The 17,310-nt window shown below is 35.1% G+C and overlaps 1 pseudogene; it reads left to right on the top strand.

The window, feature by feature from the left end:
- The first annotated feature begins 707 nt into the window (after window positions 1-707).
- Window positions 708-17,310, top strand: part of LOC125118035 (extended synaptotagmin-2-like) — a 77,277-nt pseudogene continuing 60,674 nt past the window's right edge.

A 17,310-nucleotide genomic window follows, 5' to 3' on the forward strand; every position in this document is an offset into this window, starting at 1 on the left:
CAGGTTCAATCCATGGCCTTGCTCAGTGGGTTAAGGATCTGGCGTTGCAGTGAGCTGTGGTGTGGGTTGCATACGTGGCTCAGATACCCTGTTGCTGTGGCTCTGGTGTAGGCCAGTGGCTACAGCTCCGATTCGACCCCTAGCCTGGGAACCTCCATATGCCATGAGAAGCAGCCCTGGAAAGGGCAAAAAGACAAAAAAAAAATGTTGTTGGTAACTTGATAGTAATTGCAATGAATCTGTAGATTGCCTTGAATAGTATAGCCATTCTGACAACATTTATTCTCCTAATTCAATAATACAGTATATCTTTTGCTCTGTTTGTGTTATCTTTGCTTTCTCACATCAGTGTCACATAGTTTTCAAAGTACAGGTCTTTTGCCTCCATAGGTAGATTTATTCCTAGATATTTTATTTTTTGATGTGATGGTAAATGGTATTGTTTCCCTGATTTCTAGCTCTTATCATTTATTGTTTTTGTATAGGAATGCAAAAGATTTCTGTGTATTGATTTTGTATTCTACAATATTACTAAATTCATTTGATGAATTTTAGTTGGCTGGTAGCATCTTTAGGATTTTCCTTACAGTTCTCTGTATAGTATCATGTCTTCTACAAAGAGTGACAACTTTATTTCTTATTTTCCAATTTGGATTAGTTTTAATTTTTCTCCCTGTATTGCTATGGCTAGGACCTCCAGGTCTCTGATGAATAAAAGTGGTGAGAATGAACATCCTGGTCTTGTTCCTGATCTTAGTGGAAATGCTTTCAGCTTTCCACCATTGAGTAAGTTTATCTTTGGTTTTGCCATATATGGCCTTTATCATGTTGATGTATGTTCTAGATACCTTCAATTTCTGGGGATTTTTAATTTTATCAGAAATAGGTATTTAGTGCCATTGGTCTGTATGTCTGTTTTGGTACCACACTGTCTCAATGACTGTGGTCAATTAAGCTTTGACAAAAGAAACAAGAAAATTAAATGAGAAAAAGACAGTTTTTTCAGCAAGTATTCCTGGGAAACAAGGACAGCTGCATCAAATCAATGAAACTGGAACACACCCTCATGCCACGCACAAAAATAAACTCACAATGGCTTAAAGACCTCAATATAAAACAAGACACAATCAAACTCCTGGAAGAGAACATAGGCAAAATATTCTCTGACATCAATCTAATAAATGCCTTCTAAGGTCAGTCTCCCAAAACTACAGAAATAAGATCAAAAATAAACCAATGGAGAAAAGCATAAAGCCTTCCCACTAAAATCTGGAACAAGACAAGGATGCCCACTCTCACCACTGTTGTTCAACACAGTATCGGAAGTCCTAGCCACAGCAATCAAACAAGCAAAAGAAATCAAAGGCATCCTAATAGGAAGAAAAGAGGTAAAACTGTTACTGTATGCAGATGACATGATATTATATATAGAATACCCTAAAGAAGGCAACCCAAAAGATACTTGAACAGATCAACAATTTCAGCAAACTAGCAGGATACAAGCTTAACATTCATAAATCAGTCACATTTCTGTACACTAAAAATTAAATACTAGAAAAGGAATGCAAAATACAATACCCTTTAAAATTGAACCCCACAAAATCCAATACCTGGGAACACACATCACCAAGGAGGTAAAAGACTTATATGCTGAAAACTATAAAACATTAATTAAGGAAATTAAAGAAGATGTAAGAAATGGAAAGCTATTCCATGCTACTGGGTAGCAAAAAATTAATGTTGTAAAAATGGCCATACTACCCAAAGCAATCTACAGAATCAATGCAATCCCTATCAAATTACCCATGACATTTTTCACAGAACTAGAACAAAAAATCCAAAAATTTATATGTAACCACAAAAGACCCAGGATTGCCATAGCAATTCTGAGGAACAAAAACCAAGCAGGAGGCATCACTCTCCCAGACTTCAGGCAGTATTACAAAGCCACAGTGATCAAGACAGTGTGGTTCTTGTACCAAAACAGTCATATAAAGCAATGGAACAGAAAAGAGAACCCAGAAATAACCCCAGACATCTATGGTCAATTAATCTTTGACAAAGGAGGCAAGAACATAAAATGGGGAAAAGACAGTATTTTCAGCAAGAATTGCTGGGAAACCTGGACAGCTACATGCAAATCAATGAAACTAGAACACACCTTCACACTATGCAAAAAAATAAACTCAAAATGGCTGAAAGACTTAAGTAAAAAACAAGACATAATCAAAATCCTGGAAGAGAACATAGGCAAAATATTCTCTGACATCAATCTCATGAATATTTTCTCAGGTCAGTCTCCCAAAACAACAGAAATCAAAGCAAAGATAAACAAATGGGACCTAACCAAATGGACAAGCTTTTGCATAGCAAAGGAAACCAAAAAGACACCTTCCAGAATGGGACATAATACTGTCAAATGATATAACATACAAGGGCTTAATCTCTAAATTACATAAACAACTCATACAACTCAGCAGCAAAAAAGCCAACAACCCAATTGAAAGATGGGCAAAAGACCTGAATAGGCATTTCTCCAAGGAAGAGATACAGATGGCCAGCAAGCACATGAAAAAATGCTCAACATCCCTGATTATTAGAGAAATGAAAATCAAAACTGCCATGAGGTACCACCTCACACCAGTCAGAATGGCCATCATTAATAAGTCCACAAATAACAAAGGCTGAATGGAGTGTGGAGAAAAGGGAACCCTCCTGCACTGCTGGTGGGAATGTAAGCTGATACAACCACTATGGAGAACAGCATGGAAGTACCTTAGAAATCTATACATAGAACTACCATATGACCCAGCAATCCCACTCTTGGGCATATATCCGGACTAAACTTCTCTTGAAAAAAGACACATGCACCTGCATGTTCATTGCAGCACTATTCACAATAGCCAAACATGGAAATCACCCAATTGTCCACTGACAGATGATTAGATTAGGAAGATGTGTTATATATATACAAAACAGATCATTCCTCAGCCATAACAAAGAACAAAATAATGCCATTTGCAGCCACATGGATGGAACTAGAGACCCTCATCCTGAGTGAAATAAGTCAGAAAGAGAAAGTCAAATACAATATGATATCACATATCTGAAATGTGATATATTGCACAAATGAAGTTTTCCACAAAAACGAAAATCATGGATTTGGAGAATAGACTTGTGGTTGCCAAGGGGGAGGGGCGGGAGTGGGATGGATGGGGTGCTTGGTGTTAATAGATGCAGACTATTGCCTTTGGAATGGATTAGCAATGAGATCTAACTATGTACTACTGGGGAGTATGTCTGGTCATTTATGATGGAGGATGATAATGTGAGTAAAAATAATTTATACATGTATGTGTAACTCGGTCACCATGCTGTACAGTAGAAAATGACATTTGTGATGGGTCATGATAATGTGACAAAATACAATGTGTACATGTATGTAACTGAGTCACCATGTTGTACACTAGAAAAAAATTTGTATTGGGGAGATAACAATTTAAAAAAATAAAATAAATTGACAGAACACTGTAAATGTGTTCTGGTATAATGGGAAAAATTAAAATCATAATAAAAAAGAATTGGGTATTTAATTTGTCAAAGGCTTTTTCTGCATCTATTGATAATCATATGGTTTTTATTCTTCATTCTGTTAATATAGTCTATCACATTTATTTATTTGTAGATATTGAAGAATGCTTGCATTCCTGGGATAAATCCCACATGATCATGGTGTTTGAACCATTAAATGTGTTGTTGGATTTAGTTTCCTTATATTTGTTTAGGATTTTGCATCTACCTTCATTAGCTATACTGCCTTGAAATTTTCTTTTTTCTGTTTTATCATTGTGTAGTTTTTGGTATCAGGGTAATTGTTTCCTCATCAAATGAGCTTAGCAAATTTCCTTTCTCTGCAATTTTTGGGAATAGTTTCAGAAGGTCAGGTGTTAACTCTTCTCTAAATGTTTGATAGAATTTGCCTGTGAAGTCATATATTTTGTTGGAATTTTTTTAAATAATCCAATACGAAAATTTTATTTCTATCATGATCTTTGCATTTCCATATTTTATTACTACAAGCCTCCTACCAATACATCTCATGTGGCAAAAACAGCACTTCTGCAATGTAGTTTTTTTCTTTTTTTAGAGTAGTGGGTTTTTTTATTTTTTATTTATATATATATTTTTTCTACTGTACAGCATGGTGACCCAGTTATACTTACATGTATACATTCTCTTTTTCTCACATTACATGTTCCAGCATAAGTGACTAGACAGAGTTCCCAGTGCTACACAGCATTTTTAATCACAATTTCAATTACAGTACCTGGGATTAGTCTATTCAGATCTTCTATTCCCTCCTTCTTCAGTCTTGGAAGTTCATACATTTATGAAAATTTATCCATTTTTTCTAGGTTGTACATTTTATTGACATATAGTTGCTTGTAGTAGTCTCTAATGTTACTTTATATTTCTGGCTTTATTTTATCAATTTTCTTTATCTTTTTTTCTTTATATTTTCAAAAAACCAACTTTTTTTTTCTTTTTTGCTGTTTAGGGCTGCACCCACAGCATATGGAAATTTCTAGGCTCCTCCACCACAGCTCATGGCAACTCTGGATCCCAGGCCCACTGAATGAGAGCAGGGATTTAACCTGCATCCTCATGGATACTAATCAGATTCATTTCCACTGTGCCACAATGGGAACTCCCAAAGAAACAACTTCTTAAATTTAATTTAATTTTATTTTTATGACCCCACTTCGCACCACATGGAAGTCCCCAGGCCAGGGACTGAACCCAATTTACAGCTGTGACTGGAGCTGCAGCTGTGGCAATGCCAGATACTTAACCCTCTGCCCTAGGCTGAGGATCAAACCCATATCTCTGCAATGATCCAAGCCACTGCAATTGGATTTTTAACACATTGCACCATCGTGTAAAGTACAAACACAGCTTTTAGTTTCATTAAAAATTTTTATCATTTTCATCATCTCTACTTAATCTATTTCTTCTCTAATCTTTATGATTTCTTTCCTCCTACTAACCGGCTTTTGTTTGTTCTTCCTTCAGTTGCTTTAAGTGTAAGATTAAATTGCTTATTTGTGGTTTTTCTTGATTCCTGAGTTAAGATTGTATTACTATAATATAAACTTCTGTCTTGGAACCTCTTTTGCTGCTTCCTGTAAGTGTTGGATTGTGGTGTCTCCATTGTGATTTATTTGTAGGTATTTTTCGATTTCCTTTTTGATTTTTTTCAGTGATCTATTGGTTTTTTAGTAGCCTGTTATTTAGCTTCTATTTGCATATGTTTTTAAATTATTTTGATTTATAATCTCACAGTTGTGTGGTCAGAAAAGATGCTTGATATGATTTCAGTTTTCTTAAATCTATTGAGACTTGATTTGTGGCCTAAGACGTGATGTATCCTGAAGAATGTTCCACGTACACTTGAGAAGGTATATTTTGCTGCTTTTAGATGCAATTTTCTATAAATATCAATTGTCTATTTGCTCTAATGTGTCATTTAAGGACTGTGTTTCTTGTTGATTTTCTTTCTGCATATTCTGCCCATTGGTAAAAATTGGTGTTGAAGCCTCCTGTTATTACTATGTTACTGTCTGTTTCTCTTTTTATACCTATTAGCATTTACCTTATATATTGAGGTGATCCTACATCAGCTTCATATATATTTACAATTGTTCTATCTTCTTCTTGGATGGATCCCTAGATCATTATGTAGTGTCTTTTTTTTCCTTGTTTCTTATCCTGCTGGCTGTGTGTGTGTGTGTGTGATTTAATGTCTTTTGATATCTATATGCTATCACTTTATCATGTTTTTTGTGTAATTATTACACAATTTTCTTTTGTGGTTACTATGAGGCTTATATAAATTATATTAAATTTAGAGCACTCTATATTGAACACAACTTCAAGAGATACCATAAATTCTACACTATTATTTCTCCTCCACCTCACATTTTAGGTTATTTATATTGTAATTTAGATGCTTTTTATATTGTATAACAAAAATAGAATATCACACTTATGGTTATTTTGGCTACATTCATATTACCTATTTTTAAACTAGAATTGTAAGTAAATTACATACCACTATTACTATATTGTAGAAACAAACAATTATTATGTATTGACCATTACCAGTGAGATTTATGCTACCCTTAATTTTTTTCTGATGTTAATTAATGTTCTTTTCTCCCATTTAAAGAACTTCCTTTAGCATTTCTTGCAAGACAAGTTTGTTGGTAATTAAATGCCTTCAGCTTTTGTTTATTTGGGAAAGACTTTATCCCTCCTTCCTTTCTGTAGGACTACTTCACTGGGTATATAATTCTTGGTTGATAATTATTTTCTTCAAAATTTTGGATGTCGTCCATTCTTTCTTGGCCTGAAAAGTTTCTGTTAAAAAATTTGATAATTGTCTTCTGGGGGTTCCCTCTATGTAACTATTCTTTTTGGTGATAATCTATATGGGAAAATAACCTGAAAAAGAATGGATAAGTGTATTTGTCTACATGTATAACTGAATAACTTTGTTGTATAGCAGAAATCATCACAATATTGTAAATCAACTATACTTCAATAAAACTTTAAAAAATGAACAAAAATTTTCTTTTCTCCTGAAGCTTTTAAAATTATTTGTTTATGATTGTTGACAATTTAATTCATAAATGTCTCATTGTATTCCTATTTGAGTTCAACCTATTTGAGATCTTTGTGCCTCATGGGTCTGGATGCCCATCTCACTCCCTGTGTTTGGAAAATTTTCAGCCAATCTTGCACTCTACGTTTTTTCTCCCCTTTCTCTTTCTCATCTCCTGGAATTGCCATAATATAAATATTGTTTCTTTTCATTGTGTTCCATAATTCCCATAGCATTTATTTATTCTTTCTCACTCATATTTTCTTTTAACTTTTCTGACTAGGTAATTTCTAATGTCCTATCCTCCACGTTGCTGATTCCCTCCTCTTCATGTTGAACTCCTATTGAAACTCTCTATTGAATTCTTCAATTCACTTTATTTCTTAACTCTAAGATTTCTGGTGTGTGTTTGTGTGTATGTGTTTTATGGTTGCTATTGTTGTATTGAACTTATTATTTTGTTCATGCATCGTTTTCCTAATTTCTTTTAGTTTATATCCATGTTTTGTTGTAAGTCACTAAATTTTCTTAAGAGAATTATTCTGAATTCTTTGGCAGTTCATAGATCTCCATTTCTTTAGGGTCAGTTGTTGAAGCTTTCTTAGTTTCCTTTATTGATGTTAGATTTACCTCAATTTTTGTTGCTCTTGAGTCATTTACAAAAGCATATACATTTTTACTGAAGTATATTTGATTTACAATGTTGTGCTAATTTCTTTGTACAGTAAAATGATTCATTTATACATATATATATATACATATATACACTCTTTTAATAATCATTTACATTATGGTTCATTATAAGACATTCAATGTATTTCTCTGTATGATACAGTAAGAACTTGTTTATCTCCTCTGTGTATAATAGCTTAAATCTGCTAATCCCAAAGTCTAACTCCATCCCTCCATCAACCCCCTCCCTCGTGGAACGACAGGTCTATTCTTCTTGTCCATGAGTATTTTTCTGTTTTGTTGATAAGTTTATTTGTGTTATATTTTAGATTACACATATATGTTATGTCATATCAGATTTGTCTTTCTGACTTTCTTAGTATGAGAATCTCTCATTGCATCCATTTGTCTGTGAATGGCATATTTCATTCTTTTTATGGCTTAGTGGCATTCCATTGTGATATGTACTATATCTTCCTAGCCATTCATCAGTTGATGACATCTAGGTTGTTTCCATGTCCAGGCTATTGTATATAGTGCTGCTATGAACATAGTGGTACATGTGTCTTTTTAAATTAGTTTTTGTCTGGATATATGCCCAGGAGTTGGATTGCTGGATCATATGGTAGTTCTATATTTAGCTTTCTGAGGAACCTCCATACTGTTTTCCAGAGTGGCTATATGAACTGACATTCCCACCAACAGCAAATTGGGAGGATTCCCTTTTCTAGACATCCTCTCAAGAATTTTTTATTTTTATACTTTTTAATTATGGCCATTTTGACTAGTGTGTGGTGGTACCTCATTATATTTTTGATTAAGTATCTATATTTTAAAGTAATTAAGCTTCTTCTCCAGATTTTATAGGTTTGCTTCTTCACCAATCTGCTCAGTTTGAGTTTCTGTGTGTCTGCTGGTAGTGTCCTTTTGCATGTGGGACCTGCTATTATGGTGTATTTTGAGATAAGGTAACTGTTTCACTCTGATGACAAGGATGAGGGTGTGTGTGTGTGGCTATATATAGTTAGATAAGACTTCTGGCTATGTTTCCTACCCAAGTGAGGCTAAAATGTGGACTTCATGATTGCCTGGATTCTCTGGTCAGGCTTATTAGGCAGTCAGGTGGGTACTATATTCAGTAGTAGATAGGGCTTTTTTTTGTCTTTTTGCCTTTTCTAGGGCTGCTCCCATGGCATATGGAGGTTCCCAGGCTAGGGGTCTAATCAGAGCCATAGCAATGCAGGATCTGAACCGCATCTGCAACCTACACCACAACTCTCGGCAATGCCAGGTCCTTAACCCACTAAGCAATGCCAGGGACCAAACCTGCAACCTCATGGTTCCTAGACAGATTCATTAACCACTGTGCCAAAACCGGAACTCATAGATTGGGCTATTAATTAGCTTCCTTAACCCCCAAAAATAGAAACAACAGAATGAGGCCCAGGCCCTGTGCAGCTCATTGTCTGAGGACTTGAATTCAACCAGAATATACATTGAATTCCCGGACCAAGTAAGGGCACTAATTTTGCTCAAGGGAAGTCATGACCTGTACTCTCTGTTTCAGCACCACTGTAGATAGGCCTGCTGAATGGGCTACACAGCTTCCTCTGTGCTAAGTTCCCTGGATGGACTGGCAGAAGACTGTATTCAGCAATTAGCAGGGCTATGAATTAGATTCCATGTCCAGGCCTAGCAGAAAAAGAAGATCTAGAGCTAGTAATGTTTTTGTTGTCCTAACTCAAGTTAACCCACAATCCATGTATCCTGATCAAACAGAGCCCCTGTCTTGGCTTTACAAACTATCAGATTTGTTGCTCTTTTCTAGGCTCAAGCAACAATGAGCTGCACAGCTTTCTGGAGTTTTGCCAGCCTTCCTGGACAGATGTTGCTGGGAGGCACTGTCCACAGCATGTGGGGCTATGCTTCAGCCCCCTTGCTTGGGCAGGAAAAGGATGGACTGCTCCAGGCAATTCTCATTTTCACAAACAGACTTTCCAGTTCAGAAGGGCTGGCAGCTACCCTGTGATTTAGCTATAAATTAACAAACTTGCCTGTGTTTAGCATGAGAATTCTTCAAATGTGGTCCTGGCTTTGCTCTAGGGGCAATTAGCTCTGCCTCCCCAATAATACCTAGTATATTATGACTACTATGAAAAGAGTGACAGGAATCTTCCAACTAGGAAAAATTACAGATACAAAGCACTGTTTGTCTGCCACAGGGGTTGTTGAGAAAGCACATATAAAGCCTGATTAAGACTGGACAATAAAAACAGAGAACTTCTCTGTTTCCACCATAAACCTAGCAACCAGTAACAAGCAGCATCAGTCTACCACTAGTTAAGGAATAAGATCATGGAGATAAAACCTGTGGCACAAGCATACACGGATGGCTGAAAGATATGGGAGAAGCAGGAACAGGATATAACCTTCAACACTTGGGACCCACTTTAAGGACACAATGATAATATTATGCCACTTCAGAAGAATTTGGAGCCTGTATTACACTGACAATATCGCCAACAGGAGCAAGACTCAAACCAAAAGTCCTTCATGAACTGACTCAAAATGTCACAATAACAAGCAGATAAGAGAAGACATATACTCATTTTCAGGCATAAATATTTCTTGTATAAGTGCCTTCTATTCCTCTATTTATTATGCATGACATTCAATCAAAAATTTTGAGATACACAAGAAATAAGAAAAATAATCATAACTGAAATCTAATATCCAGCACAAATGAACATCTCCACAGAAAAGAAAATCATGGACTTGGAGAATATACTTGTGGCTGCCCAATGGGAGAGGGAGGGAGTGGGAGGGATCGGGAGCTTGGAGTTATTAGATACAACTTAGAATAGATTTACAAGGAGATCCTGCTGAGTAGCATCGATAACTATGTCTAGATACTCATATTGCAACAGAAAAAAGGGTGGGGGGAAAAATGTATACATGTAAGAATAACTTGATCCCCGTGCTGTGCAGTGGGAAAAGAGGAAAAAAAAGAAAAAAAAGAAAAATAAAATTCATTGTTTTTTCTTTATACCAAGCTCTTGGATTGGAAGAACCAATATTGCCAAATGACTATACCACCCAAGGCAATCTACAGATTCAATGAAATCCTATAAAAGTACCAAAGACATTCTTAACATAACAGGAACAGAATATTTTTTAAAATTTGTATGCAAACATAAAAGACCCTAAATAGCCAAAGCCATACTTAAAAAGAAAAAATGGAAATGGAGAAATCAGGCCCCCTGACTCTGGACAATACTGCAAAGATACAGTTATCAAATAAATATGGTACTGGCACAAAAACAGAAATATAGATCAATGGAACAGGAAAAAAAGCCCAGAAAAAAAAATGCCTATGGTCAACTAATCTGAGCCAAGAACATAGAGTGGAAGAAACATAGTCTCTTCAATAAGTGGTGCAGCGAAAACTACAAAGCTACATATAAAGGAATGAAATTAGAACACTCTCTAACACCATTCAAAAAATAAACTCAAAATGAATTAAAGACCTAAGCATAAGGCCAGATACTATAAAAAAAATAGCAGAAAGAATAATCAGAAGGCTGTTAGACATAAATCACAGCAACATCTTGTTCGATCCAACTCCTAAAATAAGGTCAGTAAAAGCAAAAATAAACCAATAGGGCCTAATTTAACTCAAAGGCTTTTGCACAGAAAAGGAAACTATGGAAAACACTAAAAGATAACATACAAAATGGGAGAGCGTCATTGCAAAAGCTGCAACCAAATAGGACCTAATCTCCAAAATATACAAACAATTCATACAACTCAACAATAAAACAAACAAACAACCCAATTTAAAAACATACAAAAGACCTAAATAGATATTTTTCCAAAGAAGATATACAGGTGGCCAACAGGCACATTTTAAAAAATGCTCAACATCACTAATTATTAGAGAAATGCGAATCAAAACTACCATGAGGTACCACCTCATACCAGTCAGAATGGCCATCATTAACAAGTAAACATATACCAAATGCTGGAGAGAGTATGAAAAACGGGTACCCTCATTTACTATTGGTGGGAATGTAAATTGGTACAACCACTATGGAAAGTAGCATGGGGGTACCTCAGAAAACAAAATACAGTACTACCATAGGAACCAGCAATCCCACTCCTGGACATATATCCAGACAAAACATTCATTCAAAAAGATACAACCTATATTCATTGCAGCAGTATTCACAATAGCCAAGACATGGTAACAACCTAAATGTCCATTGATAGATGAATGGATCAAGAAGATGTTGTACATATATACAGTGGAATACTAATCAGCCATGAAAAAGGACAAAATGCCATTTGCAGCAACATGGATGCAACTAGTGATTCTCATTCTAAATGAAGTATGTCAGAAAGAGAAATACAAATACCATATATTATCACGGATTTGTGTGATCTAAAATACACCACTGACAATCCTTTATAGAAAATAGAAACAGATCACAGACAAGAAGAGTAGACTTGTGGTTGCCAGGGGGAGAGGAGAGGGAGTGGGATGCATGGGGAATTGGGGGTTGGTGGATGCAGATTGTTATATTAGAAATTATTGCAAAATTGGGTCCTACAGTACAGCACAGGGAACTTTGTATAACTGAGTCAAATTGCTATACAACAGACATTGAAGAAATATTGAAAATCAACTATATTTTAATGAAAAAAAGATTAAATACAATAAACAGAACCAGATACAGGAAAGACCAAGGTGTTAGAATATTCAAAAAGGAATTTGAAAATAGCAGATTAACATGTTAAAGAATCTGTGGAAAAGTAAAACTACAAGCATGAACAGATTTAATTCAGCAGAGAGATGGACATGATAAGGAGTCAAATGTGACTATGACCCAGTGTCTTTCCTATTAAATGCAACTATAAATATTTAAGAGAATGCATGGGCCAGCTATATGAAAAACATGAAGATATTAACAGCAACAGATAGATTGGAGGAGAGCAGAAGTGGTGGGTTTACTTTCTTTTTTATGTCTAGTATGGCCAAACATGTATTAAAAAGCAGCCAAAATCTGTAAGTATATACCAGGTATGGAATAAAACTTTCAAAAGTTTTTCCTTACTCTTCTGAGGGGGGAGATTAAAAGAACTTTAAAGATTAGAGAAGGCAGGTTAAATGCAGGGTTTTTTTTTAAATTTATCTATTCTTTCCCATCCTAGGTTTCCATGTCTCAGTACAGTAGCAGCCACATTGGCATATTGACAAACAGTGGTGGCTAGGCAGGTGCCTAGAACTCAGAGGGAAAATAACCACTATTCTGGACCAGATGAGCTATGATCCATAGACCAAGAGGCAAATCATTTTTCTTTCTCTCTCCTCCCATTGCTTGGACCTAAAAGAAAACAATATCACTGTGACTGTAAGGAGGTGTTGTGGCAGTGAACTTGAAAGATTAAGAGAAATCACTGAGAGGAGGGAGAGGAAAAGTGCAGTTCTATATGATTTTGTATGAACTTCTGGAGTCACCACTCAATTGTGCATGCATGTATGTGACCATAACAGTGTATCTCAGGCTTTGAGACTTGAACTACAAGAGTAGACCACCACCCGGGTCACATACTTGACTGATTCAAATTCAAATTCAAAAACTTTGCAAACTGAGATCAAAACCATAACTTGTTGAATGTAGGTTGGAATTTTTAGTCTGGGTATAACACAGTAGATTGCCTACTTTAAAAAAAAAATCCTGAACAATAAACCAAGATTTTCCTTGGAATTTTAAAAAACATACTGTTTCATAATATAAGATTCAAAATGCTCAGGATACAATCCAAAATTACTTTTCAGACACACATGTACACACACACATGAAAATCTCAACTCACAAGAAAAAGGATAATTTAAAAATGCCAACTCTGACATAACAAATGGTGGAATTATCAGACAAAAAATTTAAAGTAAATTAAACAATGAATATTCTAAAAATTAAAGATGAATGCACTTTAAAGGCATGAAAAAATATGAAGGTGCAGCAAATATGTAGAAAATGTAGAGAACACACAGAAATTTTACAACTGAAAGAAAAAACTAAGAAAACTGTGTGGAATAAATTTAAGAATAGAGATAAGAGAGGAAAGATAAAAATACAGAAAACCAATGAAATAAAAAGTGAGTTCTTTGAAAAGATTAATGAAATTTGACAGCATGGTACTGGTAAAAGAACAGATACATAGATCAAAAGAATAAAGAAATAAAACCAAATAAGTAAGGCTACTTGATTTAAAATTATTGTGATAGTATATACATCTTTATGCCTGCCTATTACAGATTTTATTCAGTAGATATGGAGTGGAGTTTGGGAATTTATATTTTGGGAATTGTTTGGATGATCTCCCAATCCACACCCCACAGAGAACCATTGAGAAAAGATACCAAAGATGACTAGATACCAGGAGGAATTCATGTTTGAGAAACATATAAACAGGAACGAATGCAGATTTTGCAGGAAATGGATAAACCCTCATCGTGTTATAGTATAAAATATATGGTAGTGGGGTGGAATCAAGGTGAAATTAAAATATGTGGAAATTAAACTGGAAAGAAAAGTTGGTATAATACTTTGAATCATATGCTATGTGATGAAATTTTGCATTTATTCTATAGGCAGCCAGGAACTATTGGAAATTTTGGAGCAAGGATGTAAGAATTCATTTGTTTATTAATTAATTCAAGAAATATTTACTCAGTGTCTACTGTGTATGATAGCACTTGTAGGCACAAGGTATGCAAAGCAGACATTATGGAGAAAGGATAGGAACTGGGAAAGAATGTTGTCTGGAATACTCATTTGGAGATTACTGAGGTAGTTCTAAAAGAGATATTGGGTAGGATGAAGATAAAGGCCTGAATTAAGGTAGTAGAAAATGGGATTGAGAGGAGGACTGGATGAACTAATGTGAGGAGGAAGTGAAAAGGAATAAAAATCCAGAAGAATGGCTAATTTAAAACATGGAAATTCCAAGTGTTGACAAAGATGAGAAGCAACTGTAACTCATACAAAATGATATCACTTTGGGAAACAAAGTTTCTTATAAAGGTAAACATACTCCTATCCTATGACGACATAATTCCCCTCCAAGGTATTCACCACAGGAAAATGAAAACACATGTCCATATAAAAAATTGTATAGGGATATTTATAGTAGCTTTATTCATAATAGCCCCAAACTGGAAACAACCAAATGTTCATGAACAAGAGAAAGATCTAAAAATATATAATGAATACATTTAAATATATTTTTCAGCAATGAATGCAATACAAACTACACAAAATAAAATGGTTTAACCTCAAAAACATCACATTGAGCAAAACTCAGATACAATATAGTACACACTGTATGATTTCATCAATACAAAGCACTAAAACAAACAAAATACATCAATAGCAATAAACATTGGAATAGTATTTGCCTTGGATTTCCGTAAGGATCTACTAGAAAAGAGACAGAAAAGACATTCTGTGATGATGGAATGTTCAGGATCTTGAATGAGATGATGGTTAAGTAAATGCATACAGTCGCCAAAAGCCACGTAATTTTACACCTAAATCCTACAATTTATTGTACCAAATTGTGCACAATAAAATGAGTTTTGAATAAAAATATTACTTCTGAGGAAAAATTATCCAAATCCAGATTTTTATTGAACTATAACAATGACACCATCTGTCATTCAGGAACTAGTTCTCAGCATGGACAATGTGCAAAACATATCTAGGGGGGAAAACTGTTTCTGTACCCTCTTAGACTTAGCATATGAGGCCTTTTAATAAATAAATAAATAAATAAATAAATAAATAAATAAATAAATAACTTGTGTGCATTACATAATTTAGTAAGAAAAAGTTACTTTAAGTTATTACTGTCAAGAAAGAGAACACAAGTCCATGATTTTCTTTTCTGTGGAAAGGTTCATTTGTGCTAGATATTAGATTCCAGTTATGTGATATCATATGGTATTTGTCTTTCTCTTTCCGACTTATTTCACTCAGTATGAGAGTCACTAGTTTCATCCATGTTGATGCAAATGGCATTATGTCATTCTTTTTTATGGCTGAGAAGTATTCCATTGTGTATATATACCACATCTTCCTAATCCAATCACCTGTCGATGGACAATTGGGAGGTTTCCATGTCTTGGCTATTGTGAATAGTGCTGCAATGAACATGCGGGTGCATGTGTCTTTTGCAAGGAAAGTTTTGTCCAGATATATGCCCAAGAGTGGGATTGTTGGGTCATATGGCAGTGCTATGTATAGATTTCTAAGGGACCTTCATACTGTTCTCCATAGTGTCTGTACCAGCTTACATTCCCACCAAAAGTGCAGGAGGGTTCCCTTTTCTCCAAACCCTCTCCAGCATTTGTTATTTGTGGACTTATACTTGATGGCCATTCTGACCGGTGGGAGGTGGTACCTCATGGCAGTTTTGATTTGCATTTCGCTAATAATCAGGGATATTGAGCATTGTTTCATGTGCTTGTTGACCATCTGTATATATTCCCTGGAGAATGGTCTATTCAGGTCCTTTGCCCATCTGTCCATTGGGTTGTTGGCTTTTTTGCTGTTGCGTTGTATAAGTTGTTTGTATATTTTAGAGATTAGGCCTTTGTCAGTTGTACCATTTGAAACTATTTTCTCCCATTCTATAAGTTGTATTTTTGTTGTCTTTTTGGGTTCTTTTGCTGTGCAAAAGCTTTTCAGTTTGATTAGGTCCCATTTGTTTATCTTTGCTTTGATTTCTGCTGTTTTGGGAGACTAACCTGAGAAAACATTTGTAAGATTGATGTCAGAGAATGCTTTCCGTATGTTCTCCCCCAGGATTTTGATGGTGTCTTGTTTTATATTAAGCCTTTAAGCCATTTTGAGTTTATTTGCATGCATGGTGTGAGGGAAAAGAAAATCATGGACTTGGAGAATATACTTGTTTTTGCCATGGGTGAAGGGGAGGGAGTTGGATGGATTGGGAGCTCGGGGTTAATAGATGCAGACTATTGCCTTTGGAATGGAATAGCAATGAGATCCTGCTGTGTAGCACTGGGAACTATGTCTAGTCATTTATGAAGGAGCATTATAATGTGAGAAAATAATGTACGCATGTATGTGTAACTGGGTCACCATGCTGTACAGGAGAAAAAAAATGTATTGGGGAAATAACAATTGAATACAATTAAAAATAAATAAATAAATAAATAAATAAATAAATAAACACAAATTATGTATAATTTTAATTACAACAATATAATTAGTAATTTTACTGAAATGCAGGCAAGAAGATACATTTTATAAAATAAACATAATTTCTGAAAAAAGAAGATAGCCTTTGCTGTATAGTAGAAAATTGACAGAACATTGTAAACCAACTATAATGAAAAAAAAGATCTTTTAAAATAGGTAAAAAAAGAAGATAAAAAGCTTCTTTTTGAGCATCCTGGTGAGATATGGTGCCAGGGAAGTCCAGGAGAAAGAGATGAGCATCAGTCATTTCCATTTTGAAGATTTCATACCAACTTAGCCTAATCAATGATGGAGATATCCTTAAGGCTGATATTCAACTGATCTATACCTATAAGGCCAGGATTTCTCAACCTCAAAAATATTGACTTTTTTGAGCTAAGTAATTATTTCCTGTGTGTATGGGCATTCAGTGAAGTTTGGGGCAGAGCATTGAGGCTTCCCTCCTGTGCATTGTAAGTTGTTTAGCTGTATCCCTGACTTCTACCCTCTAGATGCCAATATCACTGCCTTATTGTCAATGACAAATGTCTCTAGACTTTGCCAAATATCTCTTGTTGGAGAAAATCACACTCAGGTGAGAACCACAGTTGTATGTCTATATCAATTGTTAAAATATTTAAACACTTTAATACTAATTGCTAAATAGTTACCCCATGCCTCTCTCAAAACTATTCCTCACTGCCCTTA

Source organism: Phacochoerus africanus, chromosome X (assembly GCF_016906955.1).
Source record: "Phacochoerus africanus isolate WHEZ1 chromosome X, ROS_Pafr_v1, whole genome shotgun sequence".
NCBI lineage: Eukaryota > Metazoa > Chordata > Mammalia > Artiodactyla > Suidae > Phacochoerus > Phacochoerus africanus.